Genomic DNA, 27081 nt, shown 5'->3' with positions numbered 1-27081 from the left:
TTATTATAACTCTAAACATCACGAATATAAAAAAATAATATACCCCATGCTGAGTTGCAAGCCAGGATTTACAGCACTGACAAACAATAGTATCTGAGTCACGTATTGTCATGCCCGCCCAAGTATTACAAGATAATCAAATGAAAATAAATGCGTTAATATATTATACAGCTTAATTATATACGCTTTTTGTAAAAAAATTGAATTTTACTAGGTGGCTCTAATAATTTGATCAACCACTGTATAATTTTAAACAATTAATACGACTGTTTAAAATTTTATACAGATCTAGATTCTTTGACTCTAAATATGTGTTAGATTATAAGTTGCTAACAGCATTATGTTGCAGATCAGCTAGCTCCCCACGTATACATTCATTATTATTTGCCAGTCCTATTTTTGTTTTTTAGACTGAAGTCATAAAATGATTGCTTCTTATACGACAAATAGTTTTAATAAAGTTAAAAAGTTACTTAAATCATGTCTTGACGGGAAGTGTAGCTTGGATGTTTTTATAATATTTGCCATTGTCTGAATTGTTGTAGTGTCCCTGCCAATTATTTGTTGTTTAGACAGTTGCAAAAGAACTTGTATAAATTTTGGTTATTTATAACTAAATATAAGTTATTCTAGATCCAATAGAAAGTAAGATATAGTCGGTAAAAGGATACATTTTTTTTGCAAATATTTGGAACAATATATTTAACACGTTAAATTTTAAGAAAAGGGTTAATTTTTGAGGGGAAATAATATAAAAATATTTTATGGCCCACAAAAGACCTTTAAATTCGGCACTACAAAAAGATAATTTGCAGTCCACGGGAGGAATCTAACGTAGAGTACCAAAAAAAGCTGCTGCAAAAATTTTTATTAATAAAATACCAAATTTTTGTACCATTCATACTTCTCAGTTGTACGTACTTTTTTTAATGAAATGTTTTTTTTTTTTTAATTTTTTTCGTAAAGATCGTTACATGTCATACTAAAGTTTAATTTACAGTATAGTAATGCTTGTACGGTAGACTCCAACATACAGCTTCTATCACCCGACCAAATATATTTCATCATCGAGAAGACACGCTCCAAAGGAGCGAAAGTGCGCGGTAAGCACAAAATATATTGCACCATTTTTACCAGGTTGGGTGTATCGATGTGTTTTTCATAAAACTAATTAAATAGTAGAACCCATTTGTCAACATAATCATTTCGTATCGTCGTGGAATTCCATTCATCATTCTTTGATGCTATAAAAATTTTCGTAAGTGACAGCTCGTCAAAACGGTTGTCAGTATTAATATTTTGTCGATCGTCCGAAGCGTGTATTTTATTTATAATTTTAGCAGATCCTTCGATTTCGTCCCATTTCAATACGAGATTTAGTCCAATCCATTCAAAAGTGTCGGCTCCTCAATCTGTCTTCCCACAATCCAATGTATGAAATGCATGGTCGATAAAAATTAGTTATTTCTATTTGAAATTTATCAATATCCTGGCTACTACCAAGATTCTTTAATAATAATTGTTTCGCTTTTTGTGGTACACAATTGCTGTCCATGCGTTCTTAAAGATTAGATTTCAATCTTCTTAATTCCAAAAAAATCTCAGTCGCACTTGCTTCACTTTTTTCCGTGAGTAGTACAGTCTTGTTAAAATTGTTTAATTGTCCATGCACAAACCAAAAATATAACTCACCCTTTTCACTTTCAAAAAAATCTCGCATTGTACATGGACAATTATCTTGGGTCAGGAAATATGCTTTTAGTCCTTCGAATATATTAAAAATTTTCTCAATTGCCAGCAAAAGAGAAAGAAATCTGGTACTTCCATGTTGGATTAGGTTTTTATATTCCACATCTACACATTCATAGAATTCCTTGAACTGAGTTACTCGAACTGTGTAGATATGAAAATGTTTATATATTTTGACAACTAATTTCGATTGGTAAACCATCCACAGCATTGTGTACAATATCTGCGCCACATACAATTCCTACAATATATACACCTAGTTCTTGTTTAAGTCTTGCGTAAACATTATTTTGTCCTCTTCTATGCACACCTCCAAAATTTGTATTACAATTTTCGCCACAAAATGCAGCTACTTTTTTTGTAATGTCATGACGATGTAATGTTAAAATTATATTTTTAGTCAATATTTCTGATGTCTCGCCCTGAACGGACTGAAAATTCAATAGTTTCACATCTATCACAAAGTATCTAACAATAATCGGTGCCAGTTTGATGTGCTTTTTATTTGAGGTGTCGTTAGTAACACTTACGAAAAAAGCCTTCTGTAAGTCGGTGTGTAACTCTGACAAAGACAAAAGTACCAACACATTTAAAATGATCGCTTCACATTTGGTTCTCGCAACCTCAAATTTTGATTCAAAAAATTTTAAAATCAATTTCTACATACAATCAGATGTTTTGAAGCTTATATCATGCATTGCCGTGTGATAAACGAATGTGGCCTCTTTAGCTGCAATAATTAAATCGTTTTGAATGGGATCATCATCATAATTAAAAAAAAAAAAATTTGATAGAAGCAGTACTTGCAATTGCCGTTACACCAGTCTTGTGTTTTGCACACTTTAAGTGATCTTTAATATCTGCTCGCCCACCGTGTGCAATTAAAAATTCTGAAAAACATTGCTGTTATTTCACCCTGCTATTGTCACTACAAAGCTTTTTTATAAAAGGATAATCTTTTTTAAGTTCTCTTGTGAATTTGTAATTTCTTTTCGGCATTTTAAATCAAACACAGCAATTAAATAAAACACAAAGTGTTTTCATATTTTACCACCGTTCACAAAAAACAAAATGTAATCGCACTGCAAATGATTAGGGTAAACCGAGATCTGTTTTTTTTTTAGTTCATCAATTCTTGATTTTTTTAATGTTTATATTCGTTAACGACTCAATAAAATAATGTGTTTAAGAAATGTGATACGGTGAATTGCTGAATTGGTCATTTTGATGATTTCGAGAATTAAGCACGCTATTGGTTAACTATTTAATATCTCGAGTTTTCAATTGTGTTTACAATTCTTATCAAGGGCTGCTAAAAAAGACAAAATATCTTACAAAGTTGAACTATAAAGAAAAACATTTTTTCTTAACTCACCAAATAAAATTAGTTTCGTTAATAAAAATTACGAATGACAAATACATGTCAAAAAGAATTAATACTAAAATGCCCTTATCTAATAAATTCTTCCCTGAAATTTTAATAATTTTGAAAACATTTTCTTAACAAAAAAATAATTGAATTTATAAATAGTTTAAAGTAGCAACCAATTACAAATAAGCCTCAATGTCATAAATGCCAACTTAAAATGTTTACCTATGACAATTATATTGTCAAAAATAAAATTTTGTTTGAAAATTCTATTTTGTTTAGTAACAAAAAAGAAGAAGATTTATTTACCATTGATAGATGTCTGAAAAAATGTAACAGATATATGGAAAATTAAATAAAAATGTGATATTTTTCAAGTTTTATATATAAATTATAAAGAAATAATATAATTATAAATTTTGCTTTGGTTTTGAATTTCTGATCTTTTGTTTAAACTATTAACACTTTTGTTAATACAAACCATTTCCAAAAAAGTCCTTTTGAATTTATTACTTTCACTACATAAAATTTTAATGTTAATAATCATATTTTTATTTAATTTTCCATATATCTGTTACATTTTTTCAGACATCTATCAATGATGAATAAATCTTCTTCTGTTTTGTTACTAAACAAAATAGAATTTTTAAACAAAATTTTATTTTTGACAATATAATTGTCAAAGGTAAACATTTTAAGTTGGCATTTATGACATTGAGGCTTATTTGTAATTGGTTGCTACTTTAAACTATTTCTAAATTCAATTATTTTTTTGTGAAGAAAATGTTTTCTAAATTATTAAAATTTCAGGGAAGAATTCATTAGATAAGGGCATTTTAGTATTAATTCTTTTTGACATGTATTTGCAGCAATTTTTATTAACGAAACTAATTTTATTTGGTGAGTTAAGAAAAAATGTTTTTCTTTATAGTTCAACTTTGTAAGATATTTTGTCTTTTTAAGCAGCTCTTGATAAGAATTGTAAACACAATTGAAAGCTCGAGATATTAAATAGTTAACCAACCAACCTTTTATTGACTCCAACCCATCAAAAACATTTATATATATATATATATATATATATATATATATATATATAAATATATATTATATTATATATATATATATATATATATATATATATATATATATATATATATATATATATATATATATATATATATATATATATATATATATATATATATATATATATATATATTGTTATGATATGTAAAATCGAGAAAAATATTGGTTTGTTTAAAAATATTTCAAAATTCAATAACATTAAAATAATTCAGATAAGTAGGATAATATCCAACAAACATTTCGAAGAAGGAGAGTTATTAATTTCTTGAATTACCTGTACTAAAAAAAATGTAAGCTTTGCATAAATTATTTCTTTGTTATACTTGAGTGACCCGCATAATTTTAAGTGAAAACAAAAAGACAATTGAACGGGGTTTTCCAAAATACATTAATGCAGTGATTAGAGACAAATAGAAGAGATTTTAGAAAGAGGTTTTTGTTAGTTTTTAAGAATTATAGAAAATATTATTTGTAAATAAGTTTTAGGAAATTTTATAATTATAGGTAAAATTTTGTTTGTTATCGAAATGAAAAAATGGGGGAATTGTGACGAGTTTTGATTGGCGGAGATTGAAAAAGGTGGGATAAGTATGTAGGAAAAAGTTTAGCGAGATTGAGGAGAGAGAAAAGATATGATCAGTTGGTTTCCAAGTCTGTAAGAGGAACAGTGATTGTTCTCTGGTCGGTTCCTGAAATGTAGCAAGCAGTAGTGTTGAATGTTAGTGAGTTTTTGTGGAGTTAGTGTATCTGACAGAAGCTGAAGCAGCAAAATATTGTAAGTCATATTTCTCTACTTATATTCCAAGAGTCACTGTTCAGGCCAACGAGAGATTCAGTTTATCGTAAAGAGAAGATATTCCAAGAGTCATTTTTCACTCGGGCCAACGAGAGATTCAGTTTATCGAGAGGAGAAAGGCTATCATAATTTAAATGATTGTTGCTTTTGAGGAGATCATTAAGGACGATATACTTGCAACAATCTGTTGTAAGATTGCTGATTACATGGGGAGCGGTTGAGAGGAGATAATACAGTCTACAAGGAACAAGGATTTGGACCACTCATCATCAGAGAGAGATATTTTTGTTTTCTGCAGTTTTTTTTTTCTTTTATTGATAACACAATTTTTACACGTAATTTAGAAAGGATATAAATAGTTTGATTAAGAGAGTTAGAATAGTTTGGGATTTTGAGTTTTCAATTAATATTGTTTGTACCATAAATTTTGATTGTTCACGTACGGAGAACAAAATTTTGAGAATCCTTATATGAGATTTGTTTATTGAAAACTTTTGAGTGTGAATTATTTCATTATTTTTATTTCAATATATAGTGTTAGATCATATGTGTTTTTTATTATTCCGGTATTCTTTGGACCTTACCTTTCACATGTAATAGCATAGATATTGAAGCACGAATTTAACCCTGAGATAAAAGAATTAAAAATTGTGATAGAGTCATAATCATATCATTTAAATAATTTTAATTAATCAAAAAAATTAATTAGCTAATTATTGCTTGGCGCACCAAGACTTTAAATATCACAATAATATATATATATATATATATATATATATATATATATATATATATATATATATATATATATATAATATAAGGGTAAACCAAGTGTTGCAACTAAAGAAATAATGTTTTATTAGCAAAAAACAAATTTTTGTTAATTTAAATACATAAGTTTAGAATTTTAATGAGTGTAAGAGTATTTTTACGTTGTAGTTGTCTTTAGGTTAAACTAAAGAAATATCATTTCATAAGCGAGAAATACATATTTGGTTATCTAAATAGAAAATTAAAACATTTTATTTTATAAACAGACATTTCAAATATTTTTTTTGCAAGAAGGGATGCTTTCTAGGAGTTAAACATTTAAAACCAGTAAAACATTACTTTGCACGGGATGACTGAATTGTTATTGATTTTAATTCATAAGCATTTCGCATCGTAGAAAATTATTTTTTAACGTTATTTACGTCATAAGCGGTGGTTTGTATGGGTTCAAAATTTGTATTTGTATAATAAAAAAAATATTATTGATTATGTTTATTGTAAGTGTTTTCGTATATTTTTAGACTTAGGGGTAGTTGTAACCCCTTATAAACACAAAGTCCACTTCGCCCAAGTACAGGTTTTGCAAAGGAGGGTAAGACAAACTTAAATCCAAATTTTTAGCTAAATCCATGCAATCCGACAGAATTAAGAGGTAAAGTCCTATTTTTTGGCCGAGTTCATCAGGGTCCTAGCTAGCGTACGGCGAGAATACTGACGTTGATTATGACTTATGAGTATGGATAAAATTTTTGATTACACTTTAAGGTAATATGTTTTTATTCTTTCATTAAGAAAAATTTTAAGTATTATTGTTATTATTTTATCAATAAATTCTTACCACTACTATTTTTAGTAACCAGGCAATTGGTCGTTTTCTTCTCTTTCTGCACTAATAACTGTGTATTTCTCTAAATGAATTTGCTATTAACGTTCTCAACACAGTGGACCGTTTAAGTCAAAGCTTTCATTCCTAATCCAAAATAGTCACAAATTCATGAAATATCTTTTAGAGTGCTATATAGTGTTGCATGTTATTTTTGGGGTATAATTTATAACATAAAACACGAGGACACCATATCGTAAGTTCTTTATTTTAGTAACCTTCAGTAATATAAGTTAAATATAAATTTATCACGCTGGACCAGATTTTAACAGTAAAAGACTGGAAAGTAAAAAAAATCTAAATAAAAAAAAAATTAACACGTCGTACAAATAAAAAATGCAAATAAAAGAAACTAATTTTTCTCTACAAAAATCAGCTATTATCCATACAATTCCTGCACATGTGTAATGACAGAGAAACATCCAACGTTAACACTTTCAGAACCGGTGTCCATTGCAATGGACATACATTTACGTAAGTCCTACAACAAAATTAAACTCCTGTAAATTGCTGAAAACTACATATTTTTTATTTTGCATATCTCAGTTACTACTAGTCATAAAAATTTTCAGTTTATTTTTAATCATAGCCGAGTTAATTGCTTTTAAAGATAGTGTGACATGCCGAATACACGATACCCCGGAAAGCGTATGTAAATATCATGTTTCTTCAAGTCGTAAATTTATAATTATGTAACCAAATATTATTTTATGTTATACTAGTTTATTATTGTGCTTTTGTTGCTTAGTTACCAACTACGTAATACTGTACTTTATGCCCGCGCCGGCATACAGTGTATTTATGGCCCGCACTGGCGTAAAGATACAAACAAAAAGATAAGTTATTAGAAACATCTTTATTTAACAACATTTCAAAACATTATTAATAATTCACATAAAACTGGCAATTCTAAAAGAATCTTGACATAATAGATCCGGTTAGGAATCCCAAAAATATCTTGCATTTTCATGGTTTTAGTTTGACACGTTTGACAGCATTTCCATAGCGTAGCAACATAACACGGACGATAGAATATCTACTAGTAAATATATTTTTAAAATGAAATCGAATTTTCTGATTTTTTAGAACATATTTATTTGTAGATGCAATAACGAACCAGTATGACATAAAAGGTTGTATGTACCGCGGGTATTAATAGATGTATATATTCTCGGGCGACTTGTAACATCGTCGCCTTCTGGGCATAAACATCTGTTTAATACCATTGATATATAAATAACTGTTATACATATAATAGTAGACATATCAATTTTTATACTGCTTATTCGACATAGATAATTTATTGCTGTTTTTTGTCGATAACAAACATTAAAATATGATGTCCATTGCAGTGGACTACAGGTCTAGATTGATATTTTTGTTTTATGTTTTAATCTGGATAATCCAAAAGACCAAGAGATTCTAACGTCTTTTTAGATGATGACGATGAATTTAAACAATCAGCTAATAATGCTTTATCTTAAATTGAAGAACAATCAGACATAGAAGATATCTGTAATAAAATAATTGATGCGGACCTTCCTGTTTTGTCTATGGGCGATGTTTAAGGCTCGTCTCATAAATTATCTAACGTAGGTGAAAACATTAATTAATACTAAACAACATTCTAACCCTGTTTATACCTTACAGAAGAATTTAAAATAACCTGCAAAAAAAATAATCAACCAAAACTAGAAATGAGATGAAACAAAAGTAAGTTGAGTACAATGAAATGTTATTTAAAAGCTGTAACAACAACTTTCGAAACATCAGGTAGAGGAGAAACAAAGGATCCTATAAATTACTTTTTAAAATATTTTTCTCATATTTTTTTTGATAAAATGGCCCAAATGACCAATATCTATAACATCCAAAATAACAACCATTTTCAACTAACAAACCGATGCCAACTGAAAAGTTTTGTAGGGTTGCACATCCTCACGGGATGTTTATCTTTTCCAAGAATCAGAATGTATTGGAATAAGGTATTCAGTATAGATGTCTTCCGCAATGTTAGGAGTAGAGACAGATTTTTTAAGATTAGGAGTTAACGATTGTACATATAAATTGTACAAAGTAAGATTATTTTTTGAGAGTATCCAAAAACGTTGTAAAAAAAGAAACAAACCTGTATGTTGATTGTACCGTCCACGGAAAGACTAAATATTAAACAATATGTAAAAAATTAAGCTATCCCCATGGGGCATAAAAATTTTTGTTCTATGTGGAGAAAGTGGAATTGCTTATGGCTTTGTAATCTACCAAGGATCAACAACGGAAATTCCAAAAGAGTTAATCGATGAGTTTGGTTTAGGTTCGTCAGTTGTTCTGCACCTGGTCAAAGATATTCCAAAAGAAAAATATCTTTACTTCGACAATTTTTTTTCTAGTTTCAAACTTTTTGAAGAACTGTATAAGAAAAATATATACTCTGTTAGAACTATAAGAATTGACATATTCCAGAAACCTCAATTTACAACATATAAACAATTACAAAAAAAAGAACGGGGTTATAGCGAAGAAGTGGTAAAGAAGATGTTTTATGCAAGTGGCAAGATAATAAATCTGTGCGAATTTTGTTGGAAAAGGAAAAGAAGACTTAGTAGAAAGATGGCATAAAAAGAAAAAGAAAAAATAACGATTCACAGACCTCAAGCGATGATTAAATTATATAATAAATCGATGGATGGTGTAGATTTATTAGATCAACTGTTGTCATATTATAGAATTTTTATGAAGTTAAAAAAATAAACGTTGTGTTTAATTATCCACGCCTTTAATTTTGCTTGTGCCAATCGTTGGCTAAAATATAAAAATGAGCAGCTCAGTTTATCTTCCAAAGATCAAATGATTTGTTAAATTTTAAAATACAAATTGTTGAGGCGCTAATTAAAGTGGGAAAACCAATAAAAAGAAGCATTGGTCGTCCCAAAATGTCAAATGAGAATTCTTCCCACACTGCCAAAAGATCCAGAGTGGAAATTAGACTATCGAAGAAAATAATGATAGATAAAATAGATTATTTACCCGAGTATGAAAACAAAATGGAAGCACCCAGATGCAAAACTGTTGGGTGTAAATGGAAAACGAATGTTTTTTTGTGGAAAATGTAATGTACATTTATGTTTTGTAAATATTTTCATTTAAAAAGGTAAAAGAAATAATAAGTTAGACTTACTCACAATCAATTTAATTTAACTAATCGGACGACCGGTTTCGCTTTCTATAATATGCAAAGCATCTTCAGGTCACGATACAAAGTTAAAATGCTGAAAATAATAATCCCATATTAGGGTGTTGTCTAATAAAGATAAAACATAGGTAGGTGATATAAATTATATAAATTACAGCAATTATGCCAATATTACATGTCTGTGGTTTTATAAATGAATAAAATGTTTAAGCAGACAAGGTAAGACCCACAAATTGGTAACATAGTCTATTAAACTGTAATGAATTAATAAATAAACCAATAAATAAACATTACTTACATGCCGGTACTCTATTAATTGATGGTTGAAAGAACATGGTTCAAACTATCTTGGATTGTTGATTGGAGAACTCAGGTCAACTATTGTAATTGTTTAACAGTAAACGGGGAAGTTCTTGAGGAGACAGATTTTATCCAATGAAGTAGAGATAGGTGAAATGTATTGTTTGTTTGATGAAAGTAATGTTCTATACCATTAAGTTCTTTAAAGTTATTTATATTTATTCTGGAGATATATTTATGAAATGTGTGTTATTTATTGAGATTTTATGTTTTGTTTTGGAAGGTGACAGTTGTAAGACAATGAATAAGAATGGATGTACAGATTGTGTGGGTGTGCAATTGTATAATCTTGTAGTTATCAAATTTCTTTGATAAAGTTGTTGCAATATCTGGCAAATTTTTGTAAAGTCCAAAAAATTTTATGTTAAAACTAAATTAAGACACTTTTACACACACAGAAACACACAGAAAACACTTAAAAAACGGGGGACGAAACAGACATTTAATTTAAAAGGAGAGGATTTTTTAAAAGAACTACATTTCTTACTAGGAGACAATGAGTTTTTTATGTGCTGTATATCAGATTTTAGAGGTAAACTTGACAAATGTAGGTTAAAGTGTGACAGTTCTTCTTCTATTTTAAATGCTGTAAGTTAAGTTATCTAGTTTATGAAACAAGCTGATATTAATAAAAATCTAAAATTTTTAATTTTAGATATCAAAGTTATTTGATGTGTTAATATTGGCATACTTTAACAAACTTTAAATAATTGATTTCAATGTAACAATATAAATAATTGTAATACTTATTCTATGATAACTAACTCAGCTTAGTCAAAGTTACAGAACAAACTTAAGTGATTATTTGTTAATTAAATTAAATATGTACAAATGTACATATTTAATTTTTTATTAATTTATTTTATTTATTTATTTATTTTTTTATTTTTTTATTTATTTATTAATTCATTACAGTTTAATAGACTATGTTACCAATTTGTGGGTCTTACCTTGTCTGCTTAAACATTTTATTAATTTATAAAACCACAGACATGTAATATTGGCATAATTGCTGTAATTTATATAATTTATATCACCTACCTATGTTTTATCTTTATTAGACAACACCCTAATATGGGATTATTATTTTCAGCATTTTAACTTTGTATCGTGACCTGAAGATGCTTTGCATATTATAGAAAGCGAAACCGGTCGTCCGATGAGTTAAATTAAATTGATTGTGAGTAAGTCTAACTTATTATTTCTTTTACCTTTTGAAATGGACTCACACAAGCAACACATTCATGATTTTCATTTAAATTAACTCAAAGTTTGCTTGATACAAATATACTATATTTAATAAAAATATCGTATGTAATTATTTTACTAAATTCGTAATATAGTCCCAATGTCCATTGCAATGGACATTATGTCAAACGACTACCTGTTAAATAAAAATTTCAAAAATATGATTTAAGCCTATTACAATTTTCCATTAAGAAGATTCGATAGAAAAATATTTTTTTTCTGCAGAGTAAAAGTCAGGTCTGAAATGATTAAAACAATAGGAAAACTGACTTAAAAGGATTTGAAGAGAATCTGAAAAAAAAAACAAAAGCATACAATGCAATATTTACAGTGCATGAGCTTTTATGCTTAAAGCATAATAAGTGAACATTATTGTGTTTACCTCTATATGTGGGATACAGACCCACGACTTTTATTGTAATCATACTGTAATAAAGTAGAACTAGTAACAATAAAGACATTAGAATATAATGGCAATCCTACAACATCCCCAGTAAATTATTAACTTAATAGTAAGCTAAAACTCAAAAATCCAAGTCAATTACCTAGTTCCGCAGCTCACCAAGTATGAATAATACCAAATTTTGTTGCGAAAGTGTAAATGAACTTCCATTAAGTAAACATTATTGTCAAAGCGAATGTAAATGAGGTTTACATTAACAGGCGATATTGTTATGCAAAACTCGCTTTGTATAACTTATATAACATTTCGTATTCTGGAAACGATTGTGGTTTGTTTTAGTTAACTATATTTATGTTCATTATATGTACAATATAATCAAATGGTAAAGGTTTTACGTGGTTGTTGTAATATCTATGTTTTAATCTAATTTATTTAAAAATCTGTTATTTTGGTTGAAATTTAAAAGTACGATAAACTTGCAGTGCAATTTAAAAGTGACGATTAACAATCGAAAAATTAACACAGCTATCTCTGTTACTATTTTAGCACATACTCGCGTGCATTTTAGACCATGTTTACAGCAACAACACTGTTTGTTGCTGGCAGATTTTAATATTTATTTACATGATATAATTTCTGACACCTCAGGAACTATTTTTTCGTTAGATGTTATTGGTTGTAATCTGTTTTCACCCTTTTGCCAACCAAAGTGCAACGGATCAAGATTATTTGAGAGCCAAACTTGTACTTGATAGCCAAAGTTTATTTGAGAGCCAAACTTGTATTTGATAATAAACTCTTAAACTATGCTTATCTGCAGCATTGTCGGTTGGCGGCTAATATAATCGACCAAAAAGAGCATTCGCTCAGAAATCGATCTAAATATAAAATATAGCCCTAAAAAATTTATCGAAAGGAGCTCACAACTATACTTGTGGAAAACCAGCCCCAGTCAAATTTAGTAAAAGTTCAGTCCATGATATGGGATTTAAGTCTGAAAAACTATTATTCTGAAGCTAAAGCCTTCTGAAATTATTGAAGTCAGGTGCTCAGTGTAAAGAAAGAAAATATTTGTTTTTAAAATAATAGAGGCACGTCTTTTGATGAATATTTACACGATAAATTTAAATCCGTAATCAAAAATAGATGTATCATATTTTAGTCTTCAGATCTCCGTAGAACAATCTTCGAAAAACTTAATAGTGCATTCTATCACACAGTGATAGAAAATGTCCTGCTAGAGAGACATAAGAATTATCACGTTTTCACTAATACTACACACTTATCTAATACAAGCATCCTTAGAAAACTACCAAAGCGCCATCAAAAAACTGAGGAACAAACACAACGACAAGTGCTGTTAGAGCGGCATAAGACATCTCACGTTTTCACGCATGTAGAATACATACCTGACATCAGCACCGAAAAACCTCCATATGATTAAAAAAAACGCTTAATCAATATTAAAAACATAAACAATTGCAACAGTGAAACCTGCATTGATAATACCAAAAATATTAGCTTATTAAGTACAAAGAATTTCTTTAAGATTTTGGTAGAAAAAACAGTCATCAAATAGCCAGTTAGGTAAGAAATTTTTCCGACTAGTTAAGATCATACTATTCTAGATTTTATTCGTTTATAGCAAATTCGGGTTTAATTTGTCTTTAACTACCTGTATGTTAAAATTGTGCTAATTTCGGTTAGATGCATCATAAGTCATGATTAGTAACAACCTATCAGGATACTAAAATGAAATTTAACATTGAGTTGATGTCTTGTAAAGCCCAAAAGCCATAACACACTGGTTATATAGGCACAAGTACCCACAGTTCTCGTACCAGATTAACAGGTATAGTAGTATCCATCTTTATCATTCTCTTCATCAACCATGTAAGAAATGAATATTTGGTGTTTTCTATCTTGTTGAAACCTAGAAAATATTGGAACTCTTATGAATCCGGGTTTATCTATATTTTCATCAATTTAAAACTTTTTGTCATTGTCTCTAATTGTTTTATCTTGTATGCAAGACGGTGCAAGTTTAATCTAATATATCGCAATCATAACGATTTTTAGTTATTCTAAATAAAATACAGAAAAGTTGGCAAAATATTTATTATAAAGCCTTTTCCATTGACCATTTTTTCTGATCAAATTGTCAGTCTCAATTATAGCTTGAACCACATTAGGGATAATTAATCTTGTTAATAATTGTTAAGCAGCTTCAGTTGTAGCACCTTTCATGTGGATTGGTGCATGATACTTATTTAATAGTGCACCACCACCACCACAAGCAATACGGTAGAAATCATTTAGTTTTTTTATGTTGCATGTTTATAGGAATTGCAAAGAATTTGAAGATAGTGCATAAACGTTCATTTCTTCCCTCTACAACCAATCCATGTTTCGTAACAATTCGTGCAGTATTAACACTTTTAGTAAAAAGGTAAAAATCATAATCATTATAAAGATCAATTTTCTTTCACTTGACTGTGAATAAGTGCGCTTTACATATTCCTACTGATCGCCTAAATCCAACAACTTCAGAAGGAGTTCAAAAGAATAGTTTTTCAGACCTGGGTCCTATTGACTCTTTTAATCTACGCACTGAGAACTATCAGTGACCGAACTTTCGCTTATTTTGACCGGGGCTTCTTTTCCATAAGGATAATTCCTTTAAGAATGTTTATAAACAATTAAACATTCTTCGAAAAGAAATTCACCAATCGGATCTTACTAATTCTTATTCGATTTATAATTAAAAGAATTACAATATAAAACCTTTTGCAAATAAAAATAATTTTTACAAAAGTTATTTCAAAAAATTTAAAATGGCGAAAAATTCACATATTATTTTTACTGTCAATCGTTAATTTTGCATAAACTATTAGATCAAATTTAATTTAGCATAATTCAAATTAAAGCTTTACTATTGTGCTTATTTTACCTTAAAATATTAATTTGATATAATAGAACACAACTTAAAAACACGTGTTTTGTACCCAAAAGTGCCATAATAAAAAAAATATCCAACAATTTGGAGTTGCACGGACTTGGAGGTAACTCCAGGCATTGCTCTTCATAACGTGTGCTGGTTTTAAAACTTCAATAACTAATGCTTAAAATCATTTATATTTATCTCTACAGATTGAACTAGTGAGCTGGACCGACAGGAGAACCAGCCAAACCGAGCCGATTCGGCTACTCAAAAAAACTCAAAACTTAAAATTATATCTTAGGCCTTATATATAAAATATGGGCCTTTGACTATCAAATGGCGCTAATTTTAGTGTTTAATTGTTATAAACACAGCAGCTATGTTTTTTTTTACAAATTTGTAGCGGTTATAATTTGCCTACCACATTTATCACTTATAAGGGGTTGAAACTGGGGACAGAGATTACTGAGCTGGAGATGGGGTAAGCAAATAAACCGAAACGTTTGCAAACGGCTACTCTTTTTTTGGTTGGAGAACTGGGTCGTACGTAACTAAATAAAAGAGGGACTGGAAAGGGGTAACTACAAAGGAAGAAAATCAAAAAAATACTTACACAGATTTCCTGGGGAACACACCACAAGAAAGTTCCTAAACTATTTGAAAAGAACACCGTTTACAAGAATCTTCCTACTGAATAGAAAGAAAGGCTTTTCTTTCCCAAAAAAATATTAAACGGATAAAAATCTTTTTAAAGGAAATAATTCTACACTTGGTTTAGAGAGAAACATTACATATTTATTATTACTTCACCATAACTGTATATGGGTAATTACAGATAATAATAACAAGATTTAAAAACAAACTTACAATGATGCTATTTGTAACGATTTACAACAAGCTCCAGAAGTTGTGGACACTATAGGAATTTAAATTATTATTAAATTGAAAATATCTAGATTTTTCAAAGGGGCTTACATTGAGGTTAACCATTTAAAACAAAACAAATCAAATTTATGGTTATGTACCAAATGTCAGAAAAAGATAAAACTAAATGTCATATGTCGAAATGAAATATTTTACCTTTTGAAACATTAATTATATTTTTAAAATTAATTGCATTTACCTAATATGACAATCAGGTAATCCACAAAACTTATAATTTTATTTATTACAATTTTTTAACTTGTCATGAAAACAAATTTTTTTATTAATGAAAAATGTCTATTTTTACTTAGAAAAATGTTTAGCAAAAATGTACCTTATATGACTCTGGCTGATTTCCTTTAAAAAATTTTTGGGATCTGAAATGAACCAAAACACTGCAAAATAACATACAACTGTGTTCCATAAGCTGCAAATTGGTCTGAAATGACCAGGGAAGACAAAAAGATAATTGCTTGAAAGTTGGACACTGGATTCGGGCCTCGGATTATCCTGGATGACAAAAAACTGAAATCTTCAAAACACGGCCTCTCAAACGCTCCTGCTTGAAACCATGTCTCAAATTGTTATAACGCTGCTTTACAAATCACCCACTTAGGACACAATACAACAAATTGGTGATTAAATCAGCAAAACTGCCACATTTTTATTTTATTAAATTCACCTCTCCACAAAAAATTTGCCGGCTTTTGAAAACTACACTCGCCGAATCTTTTTCCTTCAAAATCCTAATCCCAACTTAACTTGACCTCGACCTCACTCTTCCTACCGGTTCTCTGGCCTTCTACCCTTCCCTTGACCAGTTCTTGCTGCTGGCCAATCGGAATTTCTTCAATGACGCTTTTCATACGAATATGGACCTTAAGGGTTCTGGGCTTTCAAGATTGTAGAATTAAAACGTAAAATATGACAATTATTTAACTACGCGGTTAAAATTTCTTTTGCATGTCGCAGAAACACTTAACAAACGCTTACAAACAAGAAATTTAAGGAATTTTTATACATGGCCAGGGGCGTACTAAATAAATCTTATACATTAAATATTCGACAGTTATAAGGAAATTAATATGCAACAAATTAAGCCAATTCCACTTCTATTGGTCGTAAAAAACTTTTTTTTAATCTTTGTCTTGTCTTCAGCTATAAAAATCAACAAGTTAAAAATGTGAGTACTTTATAGGAAGCGGAAGCGCTCTAGCTTAATTAGTTTATCACGCCTAATCGCTCCTATTTCAAAGCAATCGATAAGGGGTTAAAGCAATTATTTTGAGCAATTATTTTTATTCGTACATAAAAATATAATTGACCGTCAAGAGAATCCCTTCAAAATTAGGTCTCTATCTGTTTTCGAAAAAAAGTTCTAGCCCTGTATGGTTTATAAAAATTTAAGAATTTTTATAAACAATTAAACGTAACTGGAAAAATAATTAACCTATTGCATCTTAGAAAATCTCATTCAATTTGTAATTAAAAGAGCTACAATATAATGCCTTTTGCGTAAAAAAATAATTTTTGCAAAAATTATTTCAAAAATTAAAAATGGCGAATTGAATGTCCAAAAATTAACATTTTTTGACATTCAATTGTTATTTTTGCATAAACTACTGCAGCACAATTTAAATTAATGATTTTTTTATGCAGTTTTTTTTAATATATTGTTCCTTCTGCCTTAATATAGTAATTTACTACAATAAAAATTAAAATAAACAAAAATGCAATTTTTCGGACCTTAAAAGCGTAGTAAAAAAATTATAACCAACAGTTTTGAGTTGCATACACTTAGAGACTACTCCGGGCATTCAAAAATTTACGAATTAATACACGTTTTTTTCTGTACAGGTTGAACTATTATGTCAAAATGTCAGTGATAGTTATTAAAGGAAAGTTTTGACTGAAATCTAGTTGAACTAACGAAGGTAGTGACAATAAAGACCATCAGAATACCCAAAGAAACATAAACTCAAGTACTTTAAAGTATAAAATGGCAAACCAATCAGCCAATTATTATCGATAATTATTATTAAAATCCATCTTACTTTTTTCATTCACTATGGGTTGAAGGGAAAAATAGAGTAGTGTTGTCAATATTACTTGATGTAAATATAATAACCACTTTTGTCTGAGAATGCTTAGATGGATAATTGGATGGACAAAAAAAGATTAAATTAAGAATAAATATATTAATTGGTGCCAAAATTAAACGACATAGGTTAAGATCATTTGGTCACGTTTATCGTCGAGACGTAATCACCCAATACAACGAATTTTTGATCTACATTTTCCTGACAGGAGTAGAAGAGCAAGATCAAAGAAGATCCCTGTGCGGAGACGCTTGGGTAGGACATGTAGGTAAAGGAGATTGATGTTGATATAACCCAAATGATTTTTGCAATTTTATTTTTCACTGTATTAAATTGACACGTCCCGACTATTATCCCATAGTCTTATTTAATAGACTTTCACGTTTAGATAATTGTTAAGGATCTATTTTAAAAGGAATGCTTTTGTTATTATCTGGGTGATCTTAGCAATTTCGTTAGTATTTTTTATCACGTTTAGATCCCTCGAGTTCTTTTCTGCATTATTATAAGTAACTTTTTCTGAAAGACTAAACATTAAAAGGTTTTTTTCCTTTTTTCTTTCCCGAAATTTCTTTAGTTATTTCTTTACATATGATTAGAAGCAAATGTTACCTGAAGACTATAAAACAGTCATCATTCCACTAAATATCTTATCTATAGCATGCTATGTACTTTATTTTTTATAATTACTTTCATTAATTATAGAATTGACAGAATGTCAATTTTGGGACCCCAAAAATATGTAAGAAGGTTTACCACTCCTACCTCTCGACTTCCCTCTAAAATCCCCCCATGCAAGAAGGCAAATTGATTTACCAAGAATTTGTACGCTCTAAAAAATATATTTTAAATAAAAACCATACCTAAGCTAATTTTAAACAAAAATTTTTATTAGTACTTATTGAGTTGAATGAACCGTTTTTTCAGAAACACCGCTTACAGCAAGCGGCGACGTGTAATGTCAGTTACGCGTGCGAAATTAATAATTTTAAATAAAATTTGTATCAACTCAAAGGTAAAAATTTGATATTTTTTGATCAGAATACCCTGTCGACAAAAATCAAAATGCATTTTAAAGGTAAAAATAAATATTTTGAATTAATTAAAGCCAGTTTATATGAATATTTGCAATATACAAACGGACAATTTTTTACGATTTTCATGAGATCAATTCCATTGACAGGTCCTAGTGAAATTTCTATTGGCTAAACCTAATCCTTAAAGGTTACAACATTAAATTTCTATTTGAAGTTTTGGCAACAAATATGAGGCATTTGAAATATGCCTAAAAAACAGAAATTTTAAACTTTTATTTTACAAACAATCGCATGCCATGGCAAACGCTTCATGAAGACGGTTTTACGTAGAGTTTATAGCTAAAGTTGTGTAGCTTTGAAAAACGTGCTTATGTAATAGTAAAAAAGCTGTTTTAAACATTTTATATCGTGTGTAGTGTAAAAGTTTAAAATCAGCGTTTTTTAGGCGTATTTTAAATGCCTCATATTTGTTGCAATAACTAAAAACCAAACGAAATTTCATACTACAGGTTTTAAAGATTAGGCTCTAAAAATTGGAAATTCCACAGTTTTAGAAAGATTGTTACCAGATCCCCAATCAGTAAATATAAGTAACTTGAAAAGTGCTCAACATATGCTTAGTAAAATTACTACAACTAATAAGAAAATTTACACCATGCGTAAAAAATGTATCTGCACAAGAAAAAAGCTGCGAAAAGACACTTTGTTTCCACCAGACCACCCCGGACTATGTATGGGTGCATGTTTTGTTGAGTATCATAAAGAAAATTAGTTTAATTTTACTTATTACTTACGTTTTCTATATCATTTGATTATAATTTCTATTTTTTTGTATTTTGAATTTAATAAAAAAGGTAATAAATTTTTTTTTTAATATTATTCAACCTCAGCAAATTATTTTTTAAACTACAAAACTTAGTACACTTACACTGCCACCATAGTGAGAAAAAGAGGGTCCTTCTGGCCGTAAATATTTTTCCCTCTATATACACACACAATTAAAAACTAAGCATATATGTATACCTTTCTTTAAAAAAAAAACGTTAATTTGCGTTTGTTAGAGATGAGTATCACCATATGATTCACGCGACCTTGTTGGCTGATATCGTTTATTACAGCCGTGTGCATAATATGCCGATTCACACAAAAACAAGTCCATATAATTCACGCGGTCTTATTATCTGATATCGTTTATTACAATTTTATGCTCATTCCCACAAGATGAGTCATTTCTTGTAAAAATGCAATTTCGCAAATTTCGCTATAAATGGATAATATTTATTTCCAAGCGTTAGCCCGTAGGTGTTAGTCGATTTCTCTGAGTATTTTGTGTAAATCTTTATACTGTGAAAACGAATTACGAAAAAGAATAAGAAAAATTAAATCGTCTGTGGCAGGAATATCTTTCAGATGAAGATAATGAACCATTTGAAGATTCTGATGATGACTTTCTCCCTAGTAATTCTGATAGTTCTTTAGATAATTAACCAATTAAAAAAAAAGTAAAATTAATAAATCAGCCAAGTACTTCTGGCACATCAAGAAATATATCTGATAGTGTAATGGAAACAATAAATAATGTTATTGAAAACAATTTAGGAGAAAGTGAAGATGAGGATAAAGAAAGTGAACATTGATATTGATAATGGTGCAAATTTATCGTGGAAAGACGTGAGTGGACAGTATATGAAATTATTTGATTTCACTGAAATAGATGTTGATGTAAAAGCAGAACTACATGGTGAATATTTTGATAAAGGTCCTTTAAATTTTTATGAGTTATTTTTTACTGACGAGGTATTGGAATTTATGGTGACGAAAACAAACAGGTATGCAAATCAGCTAAAAAGTACGGTAAAATTACCCCATGCCAGAATTTCTGAATGGCATGATACAAATGTAGAGGAAATAAAATGTTTTATTGAGATCTTGATTTGGATGGGCTTATGTCGTTTTCCTACAATTGAAAGTTATTGGTCTAAAAGTAGTCTGTACAATATTAAAATGAAAAATTTGATGCCTCGCAACCGTTTCCAATTATTACTCAAGACATGGCATTTTCACAACAACAAAATAGTAACAGATGATAGATTACAAAAAATTTGTCCTGTGACAAACCTGTTGATAAAACATTTTCAAAAATATGTTGTTCCCAAAGAGAATATATGTATAGACGAATCATTAATACCATTTAGAGGACGATTGAGTTTTCGGCAATATATTAGTAATAAAAGGATAATAAATGGAAGAAATCAAGCGAAAAATAATCCTAGCAAAACAAATGCTATTTTGGACTGAGTAGACATAAGAGAAGCAGAAACTTAAGCCAAAAAACAAAAATAACCATATACAAAACCCCTATACAACCAGTGTTGACATATGGGTCGGAGGCATGGACCATTTCCAAGGCAGATGAAAATCTCCTGCTTATATTTGAACGAAGGATCCTGAGAAGAATATTTGGTGGCATCTGTGAAAATGGTGTTTGGAGAAGGAGGTACAACTACGAGATATATCACAGATATAAACATATATTTGGTGGTAAAGACGTAGTATCCTTTATAAAAATAGGAAGACTAAGATGGGCAGGACATCTGGCAAGATCACAGCAGAACAACCCTCCTAGAAGAATCCTTATGTCACAACCTGTGGGAAGTAGAAAAAGGGGTAGACCAAAACTCAGATGGAGGGATGGTGTAGATGAGGATGGTAGACAAATAGGCGCAGCAAACTGGCAACAGTTGGCAATGGATAGAACTGACTGGCGTAATAGACTTGGGAAGGTCGAGGTTTTTTTATAGGGCTGTAGCACCAATGATGATGATGATTAGTAATAAAAGACATAAATTTGGTATAAAACTGTACAAATTATGCATTAAAAAGGATACAACTATAACTTCCAAATTTATTGTGGCAAGGATAAACTACCGAATCAATCGTCCTCTGAATATGTAGTACTGACTTTGTCTAATAACCTACTGGATAAGGGACGTACAATTTATACAGATAATTATTACACCAGTATTTCTCTAGCCCATAAATTACAGAACAGAAACACTCATTTAGTTGGAACTCTGAGAATCAACCGAAAATTAAATCCTAAACATATAATTGATACAAAATTGCAAAAAGGACAAACAGTTGCAGCTGAAAGTAATACAGGAGTTTTGATTCAAAACTGGAAAGACAAACGCGATGTTTATACTCTAAGTACAAAACACACTGCTGAACTCACAGAAGACAGCCAAAAGCCAAAAGTTGTAACTGACTACAATAAACATAAAACATACATCGATATGTCTGACCAAATGAAAACATACACCACCTCATTGAGAAAGGGAGTAAAGTGGTATAGAAAATTAGCAAATGAACTGCTTGTGGGTACTACGTTAGTATATTCCCATATATTACACCAAGAAGTTTCAAATGAGAAAATGACTATAACAAAATTCAAAGAGAACCTTGTAGTAAGCCTAGTAAAGTCCATTCTACAAAACCCTAATCCTAACGACAGTCATTTGTTGGAAGACGTAGGTTTCAGTAATCGTCGAAGGTGTGTTGTTTGTTATGAAAATATTGCTAAAACTGGACGAAAAAACGCTAAATTGAAAACTCCTCAGTCAAGATATCTTTGTACACAATGTAATAAGCTTTATTGTTTGAGTTGTTTTTTTGAAATACACAAATGTACAAAATAAACGTAACTTTTAAAATTTTGCAATTTTTATTAATAAATAAAGTTTTTGTTAATTTCTTATTAAAATAACAATGTATGAAAATGATAATTTTTATTAAAAAATAAATAAATAATAGTTGACTTGAGTATACAGTTTTTATGAGTAACCCACTTTTCAGGCTGTAAGAATAAAACATTGATTAACATATTTCAGAGGCCAAATAGAGTTTCTGTTGCTTACAGTTGTCTATTTTTAAACTGCATTAACGATACATTAATATGAGATACCACAACTGCTTCTCGCAGCTTTTATAATTTGTGATGCGTGAGAATCGATATTTGATTCTCGTGGCTGTAAAGTCATATGAACCGTGCATCACGTTATGCTTCTCATGGCAGTGAAAGTGTTCTTGATAGGACGCGAATTATGCTAAATTTCCAAAAATGTACAGAGCACACGTCTAACAAAAAGTGACCACCAGCAGAAGGTTCTCAACATATTTCTTTCACATATGTCATAAATCATATTTGAATATACATAAAAAATATTTCCGCACATGTCTACACTCCTATATTGTATCCGCAGTGAAAGAGTAAAAAAATATTTTGACATTTGTCGATACGACACTCTGACCAAAAGATATCTCTAACATATACAAAGCTTGTTTCTAAGAGAAGGGTTCATTCTACACAAAAAATGCTAACAAACATTTTTATTCAGAATTATCTTTTTTTGACAATTTTTTGAAACATTTTAGTGCACGGCGTACAAATTCATCATAAATCTTATTTTTTCGTTTCCACCCCTACGAAGGGGTGTTTTACGGGGAAGCCAGAGGTAGGAGTAGGAAACTGTTTTTGGTTTTTTGTGGTCCCAAACTAATATCTTCGGAAAAATTCAGTTTGTTCGTATAATTTTTAGAGGTTCAGTCGCATTTTCGTTTCTGACGATTGGAGTATTAAAATATTTAGAATAATTGCATAATAACGTCATGTGTCACTCAGTAAAACCATGCAAAATGTTCTTATGACACCCTGTATACATGTGACCTTTTTGTTACCATTTGCACCTCTATTATTACAAATGACACATTGGTGGCGTGGGTTTCAAAGGATGACGACAAAAGATCGAGGGTAGTACTCTTTTCCACGGTCCTCAGAATTTGTCCTAGACAAAGTGTCCCGATATCTGCTTTTTTTTTCGTTTATTATTAAATAATATATATATATATATATATATACATATATATATATATATATATATATATATATATATATATATATATATATATATAAGAATTACTGGATATTAGTGACTGTCAATATAAACAAACAACACACATATATATATATATATATATATATATATATATATATATATATATATATATATATATATATATATATATATATATATATATATATATATATATATATATATATATATATATATATATATATATCTGCATATGTATCTTTTAGAATTTTGCCGTTTTAATGGTTTAAAAGCAGCAACACAAAGTTATTTAGAGCTACGGCAAATAAAATCTGCAAAGCTAATCGATAGACGATAGAACTTTTGAAGAAAAATTAAGAAACGGTATTTTATACCCTTAACTATAAAATTAAATTTTGTCATTTTTTTTTGTCTATTTATTTCAAACAATTCCAAGATTTATTCACGAACGTCACTGATCCGTGGTGTACATTTGGGTAAGGAAATTTGACTTTAGGCCTGTTTTATGTCAACTCTAATGAAAACCGATCTCAACTGTTTCTTGGAAATTTAATGATGGAAACGGCTGGTGGGCCTTTGCGGCATGTTTTTACTTAAATGGACAAAGGGAAGTGGGTCAATGACAAGATTATGCGGTACTTACCACCATCACGGTGAAGTTTGGGGTGGATATTTAGTCAGATGTGTCGCGAAGTTTTCGACAACGACGGAAAGTTAATCCCAAAGTAGAAAATATTATTTCGATAATGTCGTTAACAGTTAAGAGTTGAATTTTTATAAGTAGCATATTTTTTTAATCGTTGTATATACAATTATAAGAACCAATAATTAAAAATAAATGAAATGGAATAAAAATGTTTAATTTTTTTTAATATAACAAGAAAATATTTAGGTTAATGTATTAGGATAATGTATTATGATTAAGTTTATTGTATTATGGCATGCAAAAGCAAAAAAGCAGCAATTAATGATTTTCTGTACTTACTGTTCTATTAGCTAAGTTCTTAACTCGACAATTGAGATAAGCAGTCTTTCCAAGTAATGCTGTGACGTTTTTGGATGCTCCTGCATCAAAATGTGGACCCCTGGTCGTACTTTCCGCTAAGGCATTGCCTGTGTTTGCAGCGCCAGTTTGGGCTCCCAGAACTGAAATCAAATTAATACGTTAAGTATTCTATTATCCATATATTATATAAAAAGAAATAAGTCTCAAAAATTTATAACCTCATCAAATAAACTAAATATATTTAGTCATAAAATATTCTATGTATCAAAAAAATTTAATTAGGGTTAAACGTGAACTTTGTAAACAACTCTTGTTAGCCACTTATACACAAGACAACAATAATATATAACCTAACTTGTTATTTAGAGTCTTGTGGATTTATTTAAAGTGCAAACGTATAGATAATAAACTAGTCTAAATGACATTTAAACTCTTTTTTTTTATGAAACATATGAAAGGGAGATTTGAAAAACATCAGGTAACTGAGGTAGTATTTGCATATCTTAGCGTTGCTTACGATCTCTTCAACCACAGAAAATTCTTTCAATAATTGTATCTCATTGTAACGTTTATATGACGTTATAAACGTCATATATTTATTATTTGCATTCAAATAATTATTTCATTCCAATTTCTTTTGATTTTATTCTTTTTTTAACTTTCTCTTTTATTTTACTATTTTTTTCTAAAAATAGTTGGCGCTTAACTTTCTGTCTACTGAATATCCCATTTAGTACTCAAATTTTTTTTGTTTAAAAATGAATATATACTTTGAGTAGTGATGAAATGGCTTCAAAAGTCAAGGAAAAACAAATAAAAAAATATCCGACCTCTAGATTGGCCACAATTTGGTGTTCTTTGAAAAGGATAGTACGACCATAAGTTACTTTTTTTCCAAAATTATATTTAAGTACAATTTATATTAACTGCGTGTGGTAATTATAAAAATTTTGAAAGAATTTAAATACAAACAGAAGAATTTTGAAAATACCTTGGACAGACGAAATATCAAATAGTGTAGTTCTTTGAAGAATGAACAAAGGACGGGTGCTGTTGATCACCATCAAGAGAAGAAAGTTGGAATATCTTGGTCATGTGATGAGTGGGAAAAAGTACCAATTGCTCCAGTTAATTATCCACGGAAAGAATCAGGGCAAACGAAGCGTGGGGAGACGACGTATATCTTGGCTGCGCAATTTAAGAGACTGGTTCCAGTGCATATCTAACCAATTATTTAGAGCAACAGCTTCAAAGAAACGAATAGCAATGATGATTGCCAAACTCCGTAGTGTAGAGGGGACTTGAAGAAGAAGAAGAATTATAAAAATATTCTTTAGAATGAAGGACAACATTACACTTGTTACAAATAAAATATTTATCATGATATATTGAAAATGATCTCTAGATACGGCTGAACAAACTACTTTATTATTTGTATCATCAGAATTTTGCCAATACATTTTTCTTCTAGCAACACAGCAATAACCACTAAGCAGTAATACACCAATGAAGCAGAACATTTCATTCCCAGATATATCACTTACAGAATTTTTTTTTAGGCATAGGTATTTCTTTATTCCGTAATCTGATTAACTATATCAGTCATAAACAATTTAAATATCGTTGCTGGTGAGTGCTGATTGTTTACGAATTGAACTGGAATCCATATAGTGAAAATAGATTTTAAATCTCGTATTGAGTACTTGAATTTTTAAAATTTTTAGATAAGACGTACCTAGACCTCAGAGACTGAGCTAGACGAGGCTTTCTGAAACAATTGGCTCCTAAGTTAGTTAGAGTTTTATTGTTACACATTAGCTCCCAATTTTCTGAGAGTAGTTAAATTGGTTCATTACGAAAGACGACTCACTTGCCTTCTTTCAGAATTAAAGATTTTTTCCCTCTATGAAAAGAAAGCATATCGAGTACACAGAACAATTATACTGGTACCTACATTATACAGTACTAACCCTAACGACTAATCTATATCAGAAGATATTTGGACATTATATCCAGACGATACATATATTGTTACACAGGCAATAATTTTTGACGAAGTGAAAGTAATATTAACAAACTAATGTATTGAAAATAGCGACAACCTATAATCTTAAGGCCATTGACGGAAAAACAATAATAACCTACTTTCTCAAGAAAAATTCCTGATAATCTTAGGTGCGTTCTTTTCACCTTCGTAACAGAAAAGCATCCATAAAATTAAGAATTCAATGCTATTGTGAAACACTGTTGATTTTTTATATCCAAAGAGTTATTTTAAATTGCACAAAATTTGGCTCAGC

The 27081-nt window shown here is 29.6% G+C and overlaps 1 protein-coding gene across 1 annotated transcript in view; it reads right to left on the bottom strand.

Annotated features, from left to right (window-relative positions):
* The window catches only part of LOC140441457 (lachesin-like), a 552705-nt gene extending 527787 nt beyond the window's left edge, over window positions 1-24918 (bottom strand). The window contains exon 1 of the mRNA XM_072532192.1: window positions 24761-24918. The gene's annotated coding sequence lies outside the window, so the exon portion shown is untranslated. The remainder of the gene's footprint in view (window positions 1-24760) is intronic.
* Between the last annotated feature and the right edge of the window lie 2163 nt (window positions 24919-27081).

This window comes from Diabrotica undecimpunctata, chromosome 5 (assembly GCF_040954645.1).
Source record: "Diabrotica undecimpunctata isolate CICGRU chromosome 5, icDiaUnde3, whole genome shotgun sequence".
NCBI lineage: Eukaryota > Metazoa > Arthropoda > Insecta > Coleoptera > Chrysomelidae > Diabrotica > Diabrotica undecimpunctata.
Note: the sequence above shows the minus strand (reverse complement) of the source record. Positions and strands in the feature narration are given on the sequence as shown.